Below are 22,821 nucleotides of genomic sequence, written 5' to 3'. Positions count from 1 at the left end.
ATTCCTGGGAGGTACTGGCCTATGAGCCCCATGCTTCTGGCTGGATAGTAATCTGCCATCCCTGTGGCCCGGTGCTCATGTGCGCCAGGGGACATGGGGTGGCAGAGTCCAGGGCCTGAGAGAGATAAAGGCCTCTGGTACTAGGGCTCCTGAGGTTATGCTCAGGAGTTTCCCTTTCCCAGCGAACCTGGTCTCTATCCGCCCCTGCTACCTGTTGCAATGCAAGAGCCTGCACCTTCAGTTCCTCAGTTAAGGCCTTACTAGACTCTATCAGTCTCTCCTGCATCGCTACCTGTTGCTGGAGCCTATCGTTGTGCTGGCAGAGAGCCTCATTCTCTCTCTGCGTTTCCTGATTGGTCCTGGAGCACTGGGCCAGTCTTTGCTGCAGGAGGGTTACCTCCTGAGCTGTGTCCCTATTGGCCTGCTCCTGTTTTGCCAGATCCTCCTCCACCCTCCTGGTGTGCTCTAGCAAGTCCTGGTGTTCTTTTTGGAGGTCACCCAGTCCCTGGTGGGCCAAGTGATTTTCTTCCATTTTTCTTCTTAAGTGGCAGACTTCCTGGCCTAAGGTGTCCCTTTCCTGACCAAGAGCTTGAATTTGTGACGCCAGGTCGTCCCTTTGCCTTTGGAAGGCACCAGCTTTCTGGCGCTCCTTATCAAACTCTGCCTGGTTATCCAGGTCTTTCAGGATCAGTTTATTGCTCTCCTGTTTCTCTCTGTCTAGTTGGATTTGCAGGGTGGCTACCTGCTCTGTGCATGCCCTGTTGAAATTGATCTGTTGCTCCAGCTTTTTCTGGCTCTGCAATAGGGAGTCCAAACTGTCTTGGCGTTCCTTCATCAAAGCCAGAATTCTGGTATCCTGGTCAGCCTTTTCCTGTTGCAGGATATCCATATCCTTCTTTATTTTAATGATGTACTGTCTACTCTCATTTTCGGACTCCTGGCTTCTGTGCAGCCTCTGCTCAGAAGAGTCCAGATCAGATTGGGCCTTCTGTAATGCCAGCAGTTGCCTACTCGCCAGATCTTGGCCTTCAGCACATTTGTCCTGCATGGCTCCCATATGTAAATATAAATATGCCGCTACCCTGGCAATCTTGTGGTGCTCATCCTTGGCCTTAGGGGCCATATATAGTTCACTCAGGGCCACATGTAGGGGACCCTGATCTCCCCATATATCTGACCCTGTTTCAGTGACCTGTTGCGCGATTGCCTGCAACCAGACCATTTGGTCCTGATGAGTCCACTCACCTCTCACAAATAGCTTATGTAAGAAGTGCTCTCTCGCTATTTTCATGTCTACCAAGGTCGTCATTCTAGAGATTGATCTCTGTCCTGACTTACAGAAATTAGTATTTTATTTTTGCAAAACAGACCTTTTCGTTAGAGTGTCCGTTTGAAGAGTGCTTTAGAGCGTAAAACAGCGTGGTGATCAGACCGGATGTATGTATCGCGTCAGTTAGCACGCTGTATTAAGCTGCACAAGTGATAGATCTAACCCAAACATCCCGGACGAGCCCCCAATTTGTAAGAGGATTCAATTCAACACTACAGCTAAGTCAAAGCCTAGTCTGGGATACTGAATGGAAACACTTATTGATATATCTTTATGTCCAGTTCATGAGTTCTGGATGACTACCCCTATATAACACCCCTCTCTTGGAATCCCCCTGACCCCACTGAGCCAAGAAGTAGTTCTGTCTTGCAAGTTTAAAAGGTTTATTTGAGAATGCAAACAATATATATATATATCACACTTTATAATAAATTAATTATTAATATCACACTTCAGAACATGAGCAGTTCACAACAATGGGTAATGTTCTACAAACAAACTGATTGAGTTACTCAGAAGTAGTATAAACGATGAGGTAGCACGCTTGGGAATAGGAACAGAAGAATAAGGTGGTAGAGAATGCTTTATCTAGTTTCAGATGGATGCAATGTTGAATGAAAATGCAATACAGAAAATACTCAATATGATTTCAACAAAACAATGTAATCACTTTTCTCTGGCAATCCACTCCCCCCCTTATGCAATGTAAGGAAATGAAGAGGAGAGCACAAAGTTCTTAGAAATGCAATCAAATGTAATTCAGTTCACCCCAGCAAGCTTAGACTACAGAAGTTTGAAACACAGGCCCAAAATGCTTTTATATGTGCTGGCAATGAAGTGAGGAATATGCTGAAAATGGTTTTAATTCCCTTCAGGAGGTTCAGGTTGAGTGGTATCTAGTTAATATGAGTTCAGGCTCACTCTAGCAATGATTCATGGATGGTTCTTAAGAGGCAAACGAAATTTAGCAGTTCAGGCAAGTAAAGAAATCGGGCCCAATCGCAAATCGCCGCAAAATTCGCGAATGTGTGAATCGTGATTGCGGAGAAAGTATAAGGCTTGTTGGAAAGGTAAGATTCTAAGCTTTCAGAGGAAAGTCAAACCAAGTTCCTTGCCCAAACGGTTACGGAGTTATGAACGATTTTGTGAAGGTTGTTTTTCGGATTTGAAATTTTAAAAGTTCAAAGCGACAGTTACAGCTTGCAGCTAGAAAATGACAGGTGACAGCTTTGCAAATGACAGGTGACAGTTAGGAGGCAGTTCTGGTTAGATTAAAATAGTTGGATTAGATTATTTTAACTAAGAGATTGGTTCTGCACAGTTCTGCTAGGTACTCACAATATATTTTTGAAATAGGCCTCGCCACGGATCTGGTCAGGTTTTGGACTGGACTCCGGTTCTGGTCTCGGCACTTCACAGTGATCTGGGTCAGCTCTCTGGTTCTGCTAACAGCGGTCTGGGTCACTCTGGATCTCTGGCCTCTGGTTCTGGATACTGCTCTGCTTTCTATGGGTACAGCACTGCTTCTGGATCTTTCTGGCACAGGGTTTTTAGCCAGAATCAACAGCTGGGTCTGGCTGTGAATAGTCTGCAAATGATTTTTGGGCCTGCTGACAAATACTTTTGCTTGCAGTGGGCCTTCTTGGTTCAAAGTTCTGTAATCTCTGTTTAGCTTGGAAGTATAAGTGTAGGATCTCTGGATGTGAAGTCGTCGGTCAGCATGCTCCGCAGCAAATGGAATTTAATCTATCTACCTGTCCCAGCAGTCTCTTTTTATGTGTTTTGAAAGTGGGTGTGTGCCTGGGCCTAGCTAAGCGTGCCCGTATCTACTTGTCATTGGCCCAATTCTCCCCTCTCCCATGATTGGGGGAAGGAAATGTGAGTCAGAGTGATGCTGTAGGTTTTATGGGTCAGAGGATCCTCCCCTGGTCAGTTTGCCCACAAATTTATATTTGACCTAAAGACATATTTCATAGATACACAGTGGTTTGAAATTACATGCACCCATCACGTATCACATGAGGTATACTCTGTTCAAACTCTGATGTTTCTAAGAGCTTGCATTCAGAAATGGCAACATTTTGCGTTTTTTAACTGGTTTTGCAATATTGGTTTTTCATTAAAAATTATACACATATACACGGCCTGTCCATACATACTCCAGTAAATTCCCATGTCTCTAGCTTAAACACAGAGTCTGTAGTATCCATAAATAGCAGGGTTTTGCCCGAGAACATCACACAAATTGGAGTTTGGGCTTGAATCGAAGGTACATTTTTTAAATTAAGGCTCTCAAAGTTATACATTCCTGTCATTTGATTACAAAGAGTTATCAGTGTTTCTGTAAAATATATATTTTGCTTTCAATTCAGTTCTCAGAGTGTTGGAGTCCGCCTCCAAGACTTGGGTGGGTCAGTGACCATGCCTCTGCTGGCAGGCAGGCCTTTGTTGACAGGAAACAGTCAAAATCAACATATTCTATTCAAGTGCAAGAGCCTATTGTGTGGTCTCTGGGAGGCTTAGGTCAGCAGACCAGGGGGTCACTTTGCATTTGGTTATTATGACCATGTGATATCCTGGGCTGTGGTGTGAATCTCTTGAGGTGAGAGGGTTTCCCAGGCTTCTGCCTGTTAATTAAATCAGATTGTCTTCTGGGAACAGCATGTGGTTAAGATTTTAATTAACTCCCAGCCTTTGATGTAAAGGCCTCTCCTGCAACTCCTGACATGCAGTTTCCCTGTCAGAGTTTAGACCGCTAGCGCCGCCCTCAGTCAAAAGCGGGTACTGCATTTTTGGATCAGTCTTGAATTAATGCATTCTAAACAGAAATGGTTCTTACATGGTAGTAAATAATCCTTGCTTAACATTGTTTTGATGGGGCTCCTTACAGTAAAATGGTTATGTGGAACCCCACAAAAGGGTTGAATCTTTAAAGTGGTCCGATGAGCCACGATTTCAGCAACTTTTTGACATCAGTGCAGTGGATTTTGTTAACAAAGATCTTTCTTTACACTGGTGGGTGGCAAGTTAGGTAACCATTTTGGTGTGCGCACAAACTGCGTGGTTCTCCTGGATTCTGGCGCACATGTGGGCTTTTTGATCATCTTGGATTTTCTAAGCCCATAGCACCAAATGTTGTAGCATGATAGCTCAAACGTGGGTCAGGACACCCAACAACAAGCAACAAGGCGTGAACAAGTAACAGAACAAACACTGGATCATTCACCTTCCGCAGTACATCATTGACCTGGCGGTGAAAGGACCTCAAGCTAGGGTCTGAGAAAAACAAAGCTGTCTCTATAAAACACGCCTTGACTCCCGGCAGACCCCTGCATCCATAATACGGTTTGTGAATAACCCCCAACACCGTTTCCTGTTTGAAGTGTCAGACATGAATGTGAAGCCCGTGTGCCACCCAGTTTTATCCATGATGCTACGCTATTTGCAAGGAGGATGAAATAGCCTCAAATCCATAAGGTTGATTGTTCATATTAAAATGGGACGACTCTTGCCCATCCCAGAACACCCACATGTAAATTTATCAAACGTGTGTATATTCAAATCTGTCATCACTGACGCTGCGCAATATTTAAAAAGCAATGTGTAAAATCCCCATGCACAATATGATTTTCTATAATACACGCAAAGTGTACAAGTAGGTAATTAAGTGTTGCAATATATACAAGCTTTTTTAAGTAATAAGCACCACCTTTTGTCAATGAAATATTGTTTGAAGCAATTGTTTAACCCTCATGCATGTACATAAGTCTGATCATAAGTACAAAGTTGTAAACTTTCACTAATGCTGATGTATACGCCAACCTGGTTCTACCTCACGTTCTATGCTAGCTTTCCCCATGTTCCCCCGCAACAAAATGAGAAACTGTGAATGATGTGATGTTATCAAAACCTTTTTATTGATTCTGTAAACACAGTACTCATGAACCAAAAAGAAATGTAATACAAATAGTGTTCATAAACTCACATGATCGTTGATATATCTATAGAAGCATACATATATGTATACAGGCGATTGTACTGGCATACATCAGTTTTCCATTTTTATAATGATGTGCATGCTACTTGATAATGTAAACATGCAAATAGTTACAAGGCCATCTCCCCCTTCTCTTAGAGAGCCGTGTATTCAACTCCCACCGTCCTCTCTTCAAGGCCCAGCTGGGGATTGAAGGTCTCTGGTTTACTGATGTTAGAATAATACAGCTACACCTCCTTGCATTCCTGCTGAACCCGCTCGGGGTAATTACCTTCCCCCGTGCCCCCTGACACCCGATGCCACCATAAAATCACTGTTTACCGCCATGCCTTGGTTAGAAGAATTATGGGCAGCAATTCCTCACATCCCGCCGCCTTTTGATGTACCAGCAATGTGCCCCCTGACCCAATGGTATTTCAGTTCACCCCAACCTCGACTGGCCATGGTGGCAGTTATTCACTCTTGTACTAACATACTGTAAAAATGTCTCTTAATACATCTAATAAAGTATAATGATAAAGGTACCCCAACCCATGCCCCTTGATAAGACACCTGGACTCGTGATAATGGGCCCCCTGTTAACAGTGATTTTTATGATGATGTATTAAGAAGGTCCAGAGTTATATGCTGTTTCTTTTGTGAGGTTAGAGTGACAATTTGTAGGATTTATATGGTAGATTGAAGTAGAAGTTAGTAATGAATGTGTATGCGTGGCCACAAGGGCAAAATGTTAGTGCAGCCGCAATGTATCAACTCGAACAGCTCGTGACCTGAGACTCCACCCCGATGAGCCCAGCTGACCCAAGCACCCCATGCTGCCACCACGTGGATCTCGCCAATCATGGAGCACCGCACCTACATTGTACATAGTAGCGAGTCTTCACCACCCAGTCCCCACGACTATGTGCCCCCTATAGCTTCCCTCATCAATGACGTGTTTTTGTAATAAATATGAATGTCTTTCTATTGTTTGGCAGAGCGCTCTCGGAGTTTGCAGAGTCCTCTGCATGCCCTATATTGATTTAGATAAATCCTTTTATATCTCACCCGCACTTGGTCTTGGTCTCATTCCCTGCTGGGTTGTGTCCATTATTGACTCCCATTGTAGAGTTTAATTGCCTTTTTGGGGGATGCTCACTTTCAAGTAGTGACCCCTTAGACGTGATTCGTCTTTTTTGTTCCTTTTGGCACGAGACATCCCCGGCCACAGCAGAGACGCACGGCGCGCCCCCTCAAGAGATCTGCCCGTCTACGGCAACCGGTACGCTTTGACGTGCGCATGCAGTAGGGGGAGAGGGTACGGATCCCACTTCACAAAACCCATAGTATCGCTCACTGGAGCCGGGGCAGGCATTGAGCGTGGGGCAGCACTGCCTGGACAGACCGGGTCCAGAGGGTCTCAGATCAAGACGGGCACGTGAATATTAAGTGTGAGCGACATTAAAAGGAGTCGGATATAGATAAGAGTATACGAGGTCAAGCTAAGTTAAAAGGGGCTCTTTCGAGGGTAAAATAATTGGTGCCTTCATTCTTTCTCTTTCTTTCTTTTGCAAATGGCCATAAGGATAAGTTAAGGAGATTACAAGGTGAAAAAGGAAGACAGGAACCTAGCTCTGCAAGGGGGTAGAAGGCAGTGCCACATAGTGCTATCTTGACTAGTACTGGGAATAAGTGAAACAGAGAAAATATTAGAAAGAGTCTCATATGAAGAGAAGACTCAGAGTATAATTTAGAAAATGTTTTTTTTCTTTTTCATCTTTTCTAAAAATCTATGAGGGGATATTCCGACAATTTAAGGGTTAAAGGGTGTGACGGGTTAGAATAAACAGGATCCTTTGAATGAAGAACAGTAAAGGGAGGAAAGGGAGGTATATGTTACATGTTGTATGTAAAATGTTTGTCAAATGAATGTTATGTTCATTTTGTGATAACAATGTTGTGGCAAAGTGATAAAATGGTTGTGTAAAGTTTTGAAGAAAATTGGTCATTGTAAGTTTGACCTTCTGAGATTTAGTACACAGGTTATATAAAAGAGATACATTAGTGTTAGAGAACTGACATCACTAGTAGTGTGCACATGAAATACACCAATTAAAACAAGGTGTCACAGAAGGGTGAGAGACGAGGGAGCAGCATGGGGGCGGAAACATCCCTGGCCCATATTTGCCAGAATTTACCCGGTTATGCGGAATGCCTAACAAAATACAATGACCAATGGGTCACGGAATTAAAAGGGGAAGGGCTACCCCAGGTATGGCCTCAAGGAGGATTGTTCAATAAAAGTGTGCTGGACATGGTGGCCACATGCTTGTTTGTGAAATACAAAGGAAAACAATTGCAGAATAGAAGAGATATATTAGACTAATGGAGGTTGTTTGAAGAAGTGCCTCCAATTAAAAGAAAGGAACAAACAAAAGAACAGATTGCATCTCCCCTGGCAACAGAAGATAGTGAAAACGACGGTGAAGGGAAGGAAGGGCCAGTAGAAGTAACACAATTGTATCCCCTTTTGAATAAACCAGTGCCCGCTGAGGGATACAGTGACCCAGTGTATGTGTCTAAATCCATCTCGCAATTGCGCCACAACCCACTGCACCCCCACCATATGAGTGCCCAAGAACAAGTGGACAGATGAGTATTCCAACAATAGATATTGAAAAAGTCACAGAAGATTTAGATTCCAGACTATCAATGGCCCGAAACAAACTGTCTAGGCTAAGAGGTATATGTTAACAAAGTGGATCAGGCACTTCTAGGATCGAGCAAACACAGAGGGTGCAGACGCCTGACAGGTCCAAAGAAGAAGGGTGAAAAAAGAGGGAGATACTATTCCGAATACAGGATGAGCCGACCAGAAAAATAGAGCTAGAACAACACACGCCTGAGGGATATGCAGGGGGAGAAGGAATAGCCACAGGAGGGGCGGAGGAGTTGTGGTGTGACATAGAGGAAGATGAGTTAGAAGGAAGAAGAATAAGTTCGTGGCAGGAGGGGCACCAGTGAGGTTAGATGAAACACCTCTGGGGAGAGCAATGGAGAAAGGATGGAATGGGAGACTAAGAAGTAGAGTGGGAGGAATGGCAGTATTGGGAAGGAAAGGATCAAATGTGAGTATTGGGAAAGGAACAAAGAGTAGGTTACAGCTAACCTTGATACACAGAGGAGGCCAAATTATATACTCTGGGCTCGGATGGATAAGGCCAACTTGTTGAAATTGTTGCCCCTGCTGTCAGGAGGAGTAAGTAAATGGATATATGCATTTGAGAAACACACAGCAGGGGTTCCATTAGATATAGGTGATGTTAAAAGGTTGTTGGTATCCGCAGTGGGTGATCAAGCTGACCGGGTTTGGGCAAAGGTCGGGTTCCCAGGAATAACATTAGATTGTGACCGGCATGATGGTGCCTCTTTCAATACAGTACGTGCTGAATCTGGGATGCATTGAGAGACACCTTCCCAGATACACCAGATTTAATAGTCAGTAATGCAATGTACAATGAATAATGGGGAAGACGCTATGAGTTTCATTTTGCGGGTGCAGGAGATGTGGAGAGCGGAAACGGGTACGGCCTGGGACCAATCAACATCCTTTTTTTACTTTATAATAAAGAGAGGGCTCCCAAAAGAAGATCAGAAAGCACTCGGCAAAATAGCAGGGATTGAAGCAAAAGGCTGGCCTGAAATATAAAGCATAATAGTCCACCACTGCAAAAGGATCAAAGAAAGGGAGAAGGAGATAGCACAGAAAAAGTTGGCAGATGAGGCCAAATTAATACAAACGAAACTGGTGAAGGTCACAGCAGCTGTAGATGCACTCCCTACAGATGGAGAAGCAGAGGAGGAGGAGGGGTCAGTAGCAATACAAGGGAAAATGGCAGTTAAATGGGTGGGAAATGGGCAGGAACAGTGGAACGGACAGGAGCAGTACGGAGGACCGCAGTGGCAAGCGTAGAGTGCCCGCGGAGGAATTGGTGGCTACAGAGGGCACAGAGGTGGTGGTCCGGGGTACGGAGGGAATGGCGGGTATGGAGGCCCAAATCCACGGTGGGAACAAGGGAATTGTTGGAATTGCGGCAGGTGGGGACATTTCTCACAGGAGTGTAGGAGCAGACCAATGAATAATTATCAAAATGAACAGCAGTATGGCCACCCCCACCCAGAAAGCCCATATGGGCTGCCCATGGGCAGTGGAGAGGGAAGAGGACAGCAAGATCAGAGGTGCCCAGATGAACATAGGGTGCAAACGCATAATGTTCAGCAACACCCGCAATGGCGAGAGCACATGACACACACACAGGGCTACCCTTTTCCCACAACAGCAAATAGTGCATCTGCACCCTTTGGCGGGGTGGCCGTGGTATCGGGAAATGTTTTTGACAATGGGGGTACAACGAGGCATCCAGCATAGGACAGCCCACAGAGAGCACTTGTGTGTCCAGTACTATCAACGACCCTTGATACAGCAGAGGAACCATTTGTGGGGGCGAAGATGGGGAACAAACAATTCATTTTTATGGTAGATTCGGGAGCTGAAAAATCATGCCTACAAGAAGGAAGGTTTCCGCTATCTAACCATAAAATGGAAACGCAGGGGTTCTCTGGGGCGGTGGTCGAAGTTCCTTACACAGAGGATTTGGATGTAACAGTGGGGGGAAAAACAGTACGAGCTCCCCTGCTGTACTATGAAGAATCTCCAATTAACTTGCTGGGGAGGGACCGCCTCAGCAAGATCAACATGACTATTTCATTCACCAAGACGGGGATAGTTTGCTCGACCCCGGGGCTCTGCCCATTGCAAGTCATGCTGGTAGTACACACACCAGCAACAGCACCAGAAATACACGGCATATCGGTGGACCCAGACATGAACCCTGTTTATTCAGGGTTTTAAAACACTAGCACAAGTGGTTCCAGAGTTAAAACGCCAAAAATGGAGGGTGCTCGCAGTTTGTTTTTCGTCCTGTAGCACCCCAGAAATAGTGCCAGGAACAGTGATGTCCTTATACTTGCATGCAGCACAGGTATCATCACTAAGAATAGCGGTTATTGGAATGGACATACATGGCTGCCAGTGGCGCACAGTATTGTGCATTAATGCTAACATTGCATTGCGAGATTTTTCAGACGAAGACCTCTACAGATTCAGACAGTGATGGGGAAATAATAATGCACATAGCAATTTCCTGTGATATCATGATACAGACGAGACAGTTACCAGTGCAGCTGATGAGAGTGGTAGGAGCGCCACCTTCATTTTTTGACAACGACATGCAACTAGTGCCAGATGACCTGTGGACCACCGGCCCACATGATGTGGGACTGTTGCATGAGGTGACACCAGTTAAGATAAAACCCAAACATGGAACACTATTGCGGAGAGTATGTCCCTATGTCAAGATCCATGATTACTAACAATACCTAGCAGTGTTCTAAACATTAACTGAGGTTGTACTTTTATTGTTGGCCTACTGAACTGTGTGCAAGGCTCCAACTAGATGCAACCTTCTGACAAATCAACTTCTGGGGTACCATTGGTCCAGGGGTGAACATAAGTTTCTAATCCATCAATCAGCTCCATACCTCCAATACACTAGAAGGGATCCGAAACAGATTGGAATAACAAACAAATTATAAACCTCATTCTCCAATTTTGGTAACTTTTATGGAATGGCAATCTTATCTCCGAAGGTTTTTGGATCATTGGTTAGGTGCAACACAAAATAAAATTATTATTGCCCAGGGACCGCATCTCTCCAGCCCTGAAAGGCCTCCACTGGTTCCCGGTGGCTGAAAAGCCTTCAAGGGCTGAGGCCTGTACTATCTCCAACACTCTCTTCCTAAGTACCTTCCTTCCAGACCCCTCCGCTCGTCTATTTCCAATTCTCTGCAGATGAGTCACTTCTCCAAGCACAGACTGGGTGGTAGATCTCTTTCCTCTACATGTGCCTCTCTCTCAAATGTCCTTGCTGCTACTCTACGCCTTGAGCCGGACCTCCTTAAGTACCTGAAGCTCCTCAATTCCTTCCTTTTCTCATCTTCTTTCTCTCTGCCTCTCCCCTGCTCACCATTGCCAACCACCTTTTCTCTCTGCCTTCCCTTTGCTTTCATTTCCATCCTCTTATTGAGTTACGTGACTGGCTGCCTGGTGCTCCTCTGAGTCATATAGGACACCTGTCCCTCCCTGCCCAGTCCCTAACATGTGCCTTTGGCCCCCTACACTGCCACACGGTCTTCTTTGCACTTCCTGGGCATACTCCCCTTGGAGACCCTGCCTTCTTTGCACTTGACCCAGGGAATTGTACCACTGGGTGCCCTTCTCCTCCTTCCTCCCCCCTGCACTTCTTGTTTTCGCACTTGCACGATCTCAATGATTCTACGCATAGTAATATCATTTGCCTTGTTTCCCCCCTGTTTTTGCCTCCCTTCCTGGTTGCGCATTGAAACACTCATGTATAGGCACATTATACATAACCAATCAATCAATCAAGCAATCAATCAATTACCCAATGAAAAAAGGAGTGTCCATTCAAGGTTGTTTTAACAATCCCTACTTTATTGATCACAATAGACAGTCTAACAACACTACAAAATACAACCTTCCCTGTAAAGGAATGCAGACGGCAAACAGTTTGAAAGCAGGAAAAGGGATGTACTACGGATACTGACAAGAGGGTAGTCAGTATGGGTAATAACACAACAGTTTATGGTTTCTTGGCTTCAGCACAAAGAGAGCAATGGGTCGTAATAGATCTGTAGGGGCCTTCTGTGAATGACGGCGGGACAGAACCACAATGTATCTTGTGCTGTTGGTGTTCGTGGTGCTCGAAAGAGTTGAGTGAGCTTTAGAGCACTTTGCAGACTTCTGTGACAGAGTTCAAAATGGGAGTCAGCTGCAGGTATCATGCGGCCAGACGGTTTGGTGAGCAAAGCTGGATGAACGGCTGCAGGCTGGCCTACACGGTTACTCAGGGTCAGAAATTGTTGTCTCATTGCTGATCGGTGGTTCTGAAGCACTGCTCGAGAGACTTGGATGTCTTTATGTGACAGCGGCTTGACAACGGTCAGTGTTGCTGTCAGTTGGGGGTCGAGGAACTCTACTTGCTCAAAAATGTCCTTTAAGGCAGATGTCAGAAGATGCTTGTTGAGAAAGATCTCCCAGCTTCTTTAATGGGCTTGTGTCATCCTTTAAGGTGGACGGCTCACAGCTGTGAAATGTGTTGCAGGCAGCTGCTTTGTCCTTATTTGTAGGTTCAGAGACGTTTTGCCCCTTTCTACCCAGTAAGCTTGCTGCAGGGCCATGCAGGGCATACTGTGTGCTGGCTGGGTACTGGTTCTGGAGTGACTAGAGGGTCCTCTGATTTCTGCATGGGAGATGTTTAGGGGAGTAATCTTTTTTCCCTCTTTGTATTTCGTGGCCTTCTGTCACTGGCAGAAGATATAAGGAAGACTGTACCTTCAGCCAGAATGAGTTTTTCTTTCTGCTTCTTGTGAAGCCTTCAGATGATCTGCCAAAAGAGGGGATCAACCCTCTTTTAAACTGAAAGGGAACACAGTGATTGGTGTAGGCTAAACCTACCTTAGAGAACCAATCCTGTATGAATGAGGTCATAACAAGAAGGCTTTACAATACGAAAGGTAAAGGGGTAAGAACAGGAACATGGTGTGCCCCAGAACCCTTCTCTCAACAGAAAGAGCTCTGAGCTCACCCCCTTGTGCTACTATGCCCCACTCATCTTCCTATCTGTTGTGTTCAAAGAGTCTCTCTGATTAATGCTCCTCCCTGTGTGGTCCCTGTTAAAAGGTGGTAAGTCTCCCTTGAAGCTGCAGCGAGACCAGACTCTCTGGTCCACAATCCTCATACCTTATGACTTGGCTTCTGTAAACAACAGACCCAGACATGACAGTTCACTGCCATCAATACTAAGAGGTGGAAGCTGGCTTCAGTTTGACACAGTTGCATATGAACGGTTGTTGAGTTTCGTGCCTCCTTTGTTATCCTCTGCAGCCAGACCCTGTGTGGGCCTGTTTGAAATACCCCCTGCTCATATGATAATTGCTGCCACCTGTTTCAGGGACTAACAAACGAGCAGGGTGGATCCATGAAGCCTTTGTCAATTAATAAGGCTGACACATCCCAGAGTACTCAGGTCTATGTTTTGTCATGGTGTGACCTGTCAAGGGTTTTGACCCATGTTGAATCAATAGACTGGGTAGATGTGGGGATGAGCTGTCGCCGCCCATTATTCTATCCCAGAACAAACTAAATCAATAGACTGGGTGGATGTGGGGATGAGCTATCGCCGCCCACATTCACGCCAGAATAGGAGAACTGCGCAGTTGGCACGAGACCACTCCAAAGATACAACCTTCTTGTGGGGGGTTCCACATCACCACTCTACTATAAGGATGCCATCAAAACAATGTTAAGCAAGGGTCCTATACTATCAAGCAAAAGACCACTCTATTGAAATGCAGTAAATCACGACAACTCAAAAATGGATACAGTACCGACAAATTCCCCAAGGTGGCGCTAGCGGTCTAAACTCTGACAGGGAAACTGTATTTAGGAGTTGCAAAAGGGGCAGGGACTTCAAAGCTTGTTGGTTAATTGAAAATCTAGCCACCTGCTGTTCCCAGAGGCCAGGAGGTTGGGAAACCTTAACACCTCAGAGATTCCCATAGTAGGAGGCAGGATATCACATGACCCTGTTGATTGATTGAGGAGAGACTTCCAGGCAGCCTGCTGGAGCACACACAAAAGGCTCTTTCTGTTGAATGGGGTATGTTAATTTTGAGTGTTTCCTGTCAACAGCCCTCTGCCAGCAAGGAGAGACATGTGATCACTGACCCACCCAGACTTCTGGAGGCAGACCCCAAACACTTTGGGAGTTGAATTGCAACAAATATATAGTTTATAGAAACAGTGATAATTTATTGTAACCAAATGACAGGAATGTACAGCTTTAAGAGTCTTAGTTTGAAAAATGCCCTCATGATTTGAGTCCAAACTCCAATTTGTACCATGTGCTGGGGCAAAACCCCGCTAATTATGATTATTGTAGACAATGTGTTTAAGCTAGAGACATGGAAAGTTACTGGGATATATGTGGAAGGGAAATGTACCTTTGTATAATTTTTGATGAAAAACCAATGTTGCAAAACCCACTAAAATCAAAAATAAGTTGCCATTTTTGAATGCAAGCTCCTAGAAACGCTAGAGTCGGGACAGGGACTATCTTTAGTAATATATGATGTGTGTATGTGATGTCAAACAACTGTGTACCTGGGAAATATGTATTTGGATCAGGAATAGATTTGTGTGCACATTGACCAGGGGAGTGTCATTTCTGCAGGTCATAAAAATGACATCACTCTGACACACTATCCCTTCCCAAATCAGGGACCAAAGAATCTATTGACCTATCAAATCAAGAGAGGGGCAGGCTTAGGGATGCTAGCCTCTCCACCCACTTTTTAAAACACATAAAAAGAGACTGCTGGGACAGGTAGGGACATTGAATTCCATTTTTCTGCGGGACGCTCTGCCGGGAGACTCCAGACTTCACATCCATCAATCTCCAAAGACCAGAACTTTACTTCTGAACTTAAAGCAAGGGCCTAAACCCACAAACTTAGAACTCTTCTCAGCAGGCCTCAGCATCCTTAAAATCATTTGCAAACTATTCCACAGTCGGGCGAGCTGTTAGAATTCTTTGACAAGAACAATTGCCAGAGACCAGACCAGAGATCCAGAGCTGACCCAGATCGCTGTGAAGTGCCGAGACCAGAACCGGAGTCCAGTCCAAAACCTGACCAGATCTGTGTCGAGGCCCATTCCTGCCCAAAATATATTGTGAGTATCCGCCAGAACTGTGCAGAACCCAATCTCTTAGTTAAAATAATCTAATTCAAGCTATTTTAACCTAATTAGAACAGCCTCCTAGAAATCGTGTCATCTGTCATTTTAAAGCTGCACGACTGTCACCTGTCAATTCTGCAGCTGCAAGCTGTCACCTGTCATTTAGAGTTTTACTTTAAATCCGAAAATCTACCTTTATTAAATCATCTGTATCTCCGGAACCGTTTGTGCTAGGAACGAGATGTAACTTTCATCTGAAAGCTTAGAATCTGGGCTTTCCCCTCTAGAGGGAATTAAAAGCAATTTTAGCACCTTGTCACTGCCTTGAAAACCAGATTAAAGTAATTTGCCTGTGTTTAAAACTCATCCCTGTTTTCTCTAAGCTTGCTGGGGGATCTGGAACTGTGTATTGCATTATAAAGTGTGATTTGTTGGGATTCTTGAAGACTGTGTGCTCTCCTTCCATTTCTTGTGTTGCATAGGGGGGGAGTGAATTGTCAAAAGAAAAAGTGATCATATTACCTTTTGCTAAAATCATAACAAGTAATTTCTGTACTGCATTTTATTCCACCTTGCGTTTCCTTGAACCATATAAAGCATTCTTTCCCACCTTATTCTTCTGTTCCTATTCATAAGTTACCTCTTGCTGACTACTGCTCATATTCACAAGTGCAATATCCATTATCAATTTATTTATAGAAGTGTGATATATATATATATATATATATATATATATATATATATATATATATATATATTGTTTACATTTTCAAATAAACCTGTTAATTTGCAAAACAAACCTACTTCTTGGCTCAGTGGGGTCAGGGGGATTCTAAGAGGGGGGTGTTATACAAGGGTTGTCATCCAGAGTACTGAACTGGATATAAAAATACATCAATAAGGGTTTTCTTCAGCATCCCAGACTAGGCATTGACTTAGCTGTAGTGTTGATTGAATATCGCTTACAGAAGTGAGGGATCGACTGGGATATTCTGGGTTAGATTTACCATTTGTGCAGATTAATACAGTGTGCAAACTGACCAGATACACATATCCGGTTAGATCACCACGCTGTTTTACACTGTGAAAGCATCCCTCAAAGGAACGCTCTAAGGAAATGGTCTGTTTTTTGCAAAATAAAATACAAACTTCTGTAAGTCAGGAAGGAGCTCAAATTCCAGAATGACGACCTTTGTAGATATGAAAATAGCCAGAGAGCACTTCATACACAAGCTATTTGTGAGAGGTGAGTGGACTCATCAGGACCAAACGGTCTGGTTGCAGGCAATCGCGCAACAGGTCACTGAAACAAGGTCAGAATAATGGAGAGATCAGGGTCCATTACATGTGGCCCTGAGTGAATTATATTTGGCTTCTAAGGCCAAAGATGAACACAATAAGATTGCCAGGATAGCGGCATATTTGTATCTATATATGGCAGCCATGCAGGACAAATGTGCTGAAGGCCAAGATCTGGCAAATAGGCAACATATGGTGTTAGAAAAGGCCCAATCTGACCTGGTCTCTTCTGAGCAGAGGCTGCAGAGGAGCCAGGAGTCAGAAAATGATAGTAGGCAGTATATCATTAAAATAAAAGAGGACATGGATATACTGCAACAGGAAAAGACATACCAGTATACCAGAATTCTGGCTTTGCAGAAGGAGCACCAAGACAGTTTGGAATCCTTACTGCAGAGCCAGAAAAAGCTGGAGCAACATATCAATTTCAACAGGGCATGCAAAGAGCAGGTAGCCACCCTGCAAATCCAACTAGACAGAGAGAAAGAGGAAAGCAATAAATTGATTTTGAAAGACCTGGATACCCAGGAAGAGTTTGATGAAGAACGCCAGAAAGCTTGTGCCTTTCAAAGGCAGAGGGACGACCTGGCATCACAAATGCAGGCTCTTGGTCAGGAGAGGGATACCTTAGGCCAGGAAGTCTGCCATTTAAAAAGAAAAATGGAAGAAAATCACTTGGCCCTCCAGGGGCTGGGTGACCTCCAAAAAGAGCATCAGGACTTGCTAGATCACACAAGGAGGGTGGAGGAGGCTCTGGCAAGAAAGGATCAGGCCAGTAGGGATGGGACTGAGGAGGTAACCCTTCTGCAGCAGAGACTGGCCCAGTACTCCAGGACCAATCAGGAGGCACAGAGAGAAAATGAGGCTCTCTGTCAGCACAATGATAGGCTCCAGCAACAGGTAGCCATGCAGGAGAGACTGATAGAGTCTAGTAAGGCCTTAACTGAGGAACTGAAAGCGCAGGCTCTTGCATTGCAACAGGGAGCAGGGGCTGATAGAGACGAGGTTCGCTGGGAAAGGGAAACGCCAGAGCATAACCTCAGGAGCCCTGGTACCAGAGGGCTTCATCTCTCCCAGTCCCTGGACTCTGCCACCCCCATGCCCCCTCGCGCACATGAGCCCAGGGCCACAGGGATGGCAGATTACTATCCAGCTAGAAGTATGGGTTCATAGGCCAGTACCTCCCAGGAATGGATGGGAGGGCATCCGGGTATGGGCACCCAAGCACAGTGCAATTTAGTGGGGAACCCCAGGAGAGTAGGCCCATTAAGAGCATCCTGAAAACCTCTGCCAAGTTAGGTCAGTGTGGGGGTACCCATCAAATCCTGGCAGCAAGGAGGGGTCTGAAGACTCCTCTGAGCATTACAGGACACAGGAGACCAGGTCCCCACATTCTGCCAGCCATTCCCAGGCTCGCAGAATCCGGGAAAACCTGGAAGATCAGACGGGCATCTCTGGGAGCAGTGCTTCTGAGTCAGAGGATGAATGGACCAGGGTTACCCGAACCAAAAAGGCCAATAAGGCAAAAAGGGCCTTGCTTAAGGACCCATTGAAACAAATAAAGGCAATAAGGAGTGTCATCACGCCTTATCAAAAGAACGCCAAGTATTCTGTTTGGGAACACTTGGAGCTCTATGAGCAAATGATGGAGACTTTCCATTTGAAGGACAGCAGTAGCTGCATCCAGTACGTCAAATGGACCTAATCACCAGAATACTCCAGTTTCTTTGCAGGGCTGGAGGATCAAAACCATTCAAGGTGGTCCACATACAGGGCGGCCATCTTGAAACATTTTTCTGTGCACAGAAATCCTCAAGAGGCTCGCAAGGCAGCCTACAATTTGCAATGTGGGGAGGATCAGGCCCCACAAGAGTTTGTGCAAGAATTAAAGCGTGCTTTTGCGCAGACCACCAGAAGGGTGCGCACGGATAGCAGAGAATTTATCAATACGTTTTTTCATGCCTTACCCAAATACATAATGACCCAGCTCGTGAGAGATTTTCATGAGAAAAGATCTTTAGACTTGGTCATTGAACAGGCTACCCGGATCTATGAGGTGCAGAAGCCCATAGAAAATAAAAATAATGCGCAGAAAAACCCCAAAACCAACAACACACCTGCTGCTGCCAAGGTGGCAGAGGTAAAGGTCACCCCCGTTTTAGATTTGGAGATGGGGGGGCCTAAAAACCTGCCTGCACCAAATAATTCACAGCCCAGAAGGCCCTCGGGCCAGTCACAGACAGGGAGTCGAGGAGGTAGTCCCACAAATGGGGTCCCTCGCTCCCCTGATTATGTGAGTCCCCGCTACAAGGGAAACCAACCCATCCTGGGTTATGTGTGGACTCCTCCAGTCCAAGGGGGGGGATCCAGCCAAGCACCTAACCAAGGGAACTCCCCTCCCAACTTCCCCCAGGTATCCACCCAATTTCCAGGCCCAAAATCATCCATCCTTCTTTCCCCAATTCCCTGAGCCCAGACAACCTAATCCGGGAGAGGGGAGGCCAAGGGTGGAGGGGTACCAAAATCTTCCCAACCAGGGGTACTACCAGAGAAGGGATAGCTACCCTTCCCGGGATCAGCCCAGGGGAGAAAATAGAGCCCCGTATCAGCCTGAGCGGGTTTCACAACTTGAGCGCCAGGTCCAAAATATGGCACGGGATCTGGGTCACATACTGAGGGCTCAACAGAACCCTCAGATGAGCATACCTCCGCAGAATGCCCCAAACTCTAGACCTGGTGCTCCAGAACAATGACGGGGGCAGCACCCCGATCACCCACCGGTTCCCAGGGAGGAGGCACAAGGGGAAGGGGGGTGAAAAGCCTTGGAGGAAGCTTCCTTCCCAACTTGTAAACAGCCCCTGGAAAACCAGGAACCGGAAACAAAATCTCCTGCCCCTGAAAGCCTGCCTCCCAAGGGGCAGAGGGGGGGCAGGAGAAACAAAGGACCCAAACAGACCCACTTTGTGGAGGAGGTACAGGTCTTCCAATTTGAGGGAGAGGGATCCTCAGAAGATCCTGGGAAAAGGATCTTCTCCTTCAGAGATGGGGGAACTCCTCCCAAGGAAAAATGGGTCCCCGAGATGCCAATTCAGACTGGGGAGATGTGGAGACTGAGCTACCACCGCCCATCATCTCATCCCAGAACCCACAATACCGAAATCCCCTGGTTCAAACCCATCCTGCTGACTGCCTCCAAAAAGGGGGGGCGGCCCAGAACCGGAACCAGGGGAACCCTCAATGGCTCTGATCTCCAGTTGCCAACTTTTTCTTTCAGATTCCCCAGCCTCTCCACAGAATTCTGCCCAAATCTCTTCGCTAGCAATGTCCAAAACCAGAAAATTAGCCCACCAGTTGTCCAAAAATGTGCATTATCTGTGCCCCCTTGAGGAGAAGGAGGGAAGATACTATGCCCCGGTACAAGTACAGGGGCAGGGTACAATTTTGGCACTGGTGGACACTGGATCCCAAGCTACCCTTCTGTCCAAAAGGGCCTTTGATGAACTAAATGCAGGAAGGGGGGAGAATTACCGTATTCCTCTCACCTCTCTTCCTGGACAACTGCAGAACTTTGACGGGAAGGAAATTCCTGTCGAGGGGACTGCAGATTTGGACATCAAATTTGGGTGACACAAGGTGAAACACCCGGTTATAGTAGTGACTCCAGAGGTCACCCCTTGTTTACTAGGGAATGACCTCCTGAGAAGGTTGCCACCCCTAACAGATTGCGTAAACAAGGTCCTCTGGACCCAGACTAGCCGACCAATAAAATTAAAACAGAGTGTCAACCATGTTAGTTTAAATGGCTCCTGCCATATGGTTGAACAAAAATCTGACCAAGTAGAATTTCACTTCCGGAACAACCAGATTCCAGACGTGACAGTAATAGCAGTAGGACAACAAACTGGTGATGGGGGTCCTCTCTATTTCTGAAAATCAACCTTCCTTCCAGTTTAAGGTGGTATTCCACACTGGAAGGAAATAGTCTGAAATTCTTTACCAATCCACAACCAGACATTCCCACCCCAATGGTTCAGAAAGATGTGAAATCAGCTCAGAGCCTGGCTGATATTCAGCAAATTGGAGATCAATTGTTCATCCCTGTTCAGTTAAATGAGGGGAAGGACTCTGTTCTCGCCCGAGTGTGTGTGAACAACGATAAGAACTTCATCAGCGAAGCCATGTTTCGCCAACTCCCAAAAGATCCAGCAATTCCCACATTAAAACTGATAGACAAATGGGAAATGGACCTGGAAGCACCCAATTCAAAACATCTCCTGCCAAGCAGGTGTATGCTCAAAATCTCCATTGGCAACAAGAGCAGAGTCCATAATTATTGGGTCGTGCGAGACGTCACTGCCGCCTTTTACTTAGGCAGTGACATTCTCAATCGCTTCGCCATTAGTTTGGACCTAATAAACTTCAAAGCTTGGTCCCGATTAGCGGATAATCCCATGGGCTTTGATGATCCAGAAAAAGCATTTAGGTCAGCTCAATTGCTACCTTATGCAGTTGAAATTCAGATTAAAGAGGAAGTCACCATCCCGCAAAGGACCCGACAATTCTCCCTGGAAGTGAAAATTAAAAGAGGACAAAAATTGAAAAACCCTGATGCTTACATACATCTAAATGCTTCTCTCCAACAGCAAGGGTTAGGGGTAAACCCAACACCATTAGTCAACATAGAACATGACACCATTCCAATAGAGGTGGATAACAGCGACTTAAAGAGTATTACTCTAGCCGCAGGCACCATTATTGGAATGGAGGTTGATGACCGACATTTCTCCATTGATTTAGGAAATTAACTGTTAGGACTGATCCCCAAGGACTGTTTTGACAGTGACAGTGAGGACAATGCAACACCAGACAGGATTTTCACCGGGCATGGGGGGAACTTCCTCGTGTACACTTCTTGCCCTTATGGTAAGGAAGATGTGACTTGTGACTTCAGGAGGGATGAGGTGATTTTCCATGTCCATGAGGGCTACCTTTCCCACCTGAAGCCTCCAGTCCAAATCAGCACTCTGACCAGGGACCTCTCCACCCAGCTGGAGGAGGCCGCTGAGATAGCCAAACCAGAAGTCTTTCCAGGCTTCAGGCAGATGGTGGAAGAGAGATTCAACCTAGCTGATGCCTGTGTGACTCTGGTACAGAAGCAAAAGTTGAAACAAGTTTTCTTGGATTTCCAAGATCTCTTTGCGGTAGACTCATATGACTGTGGTCGCACCGACATCCACACCACAACAATTCCCACGGACCCTGGAATGACTCCAGTGTTTGTGAATCAATATCGTTTGCCTCTCGTATCCATGGAGTCCCTTACTGAAATAATGAAGGACCTTGAGTCCCGGGGAATAATCCGTCAAGTACACAGCACCTTCAATAATCCGGTGCTGGGAATATTGAAGCCAAACAGCCAGTGGAGACTCTGCGCCGACCTTAGGGAGCTCAACAAACGGGTCCATACTTCCCGATGGCCTCTGCCCTACCTTGACCAAGGGCTGGCCCAGATTCAAGGGTCACAAGTATTCAATGCAATAGACCTGACCAATGGATACTGGACCGTGCCTGTCAGTAGGGAGGACCAATACAAACTGGCTTTTACCTTTGGGGGCCAGCAGTACACATGGACCCGGACTCCCTTTGGATACCTCAACTCCGGCAATGAATTCAAAATTTTCCTACATAAGGCCATGCCCGACCTGGGTGTGAGGGGTAACCTGGCTTATGTAGATGATGTCCTCATCAAAAGTTCATCTGTGGAGGAACAAATAGCAGAGATCCGTTATGTTCTGACACAGTTGAGGGCCGCAAGAGCAAAACTTTCCTTTCAGAAAGCACAGTGGTTTAGAACCCGTGTTAATTTCTTAGGGCATGAGATTACTCCTCAGGCTCTCTGTCCCCAGGAAAAGAAAGTGGAAGCACTTCAGAAACTGAAAGACCCCACCACTCTGCGGGAACTAAGGAGCCTCCTTGGACTGACTAATTACAGCAGAAAGTTAATTTGAAGGCTACGCAGAGATCACTAGACCTCTGATTCATCTCTTGAGGGGGGGGTCAAGTGGGAATGGGGTCCAGAACAATCCGAGGCAGTAAGACATCTCAAAAGAAGCCTCTCACAAGCGCCTTGCCTAGCTTACCCTGTCAGAAACAAGGAGTTCTTCCTGGAGACAGGGTTCTCTAATACGTGCTTGACGGCAGTATTATACCAAAAGCATGACCAGGTCAATAAAGTAATCTTCTGTGCGAGCAAAACTTTACCCTTTGTGGAGGAAAAATTCAACGATTGTGAGAAGGCACCCCTGGCAACGGTGTGGGCATTGAAGAATTACAGCC

Source organism: Ambystoma mexicanum, chromosome 3q, assembly GCF_040938575.1.
Source record: "Ambystoma mexicanum isolate Mex_15411 chromosome 3q, UKY_AmexF1_1, whole genome shotgun sequence".
NCBI lineage: Eukaryota > Metazoa > Chordata > Amphibia > Caudata > Ambystomatidae > Ambystoma > Ambystoma mexicanum.
This window is presented reverse-complemented; position numbering follows the sequence as displayed.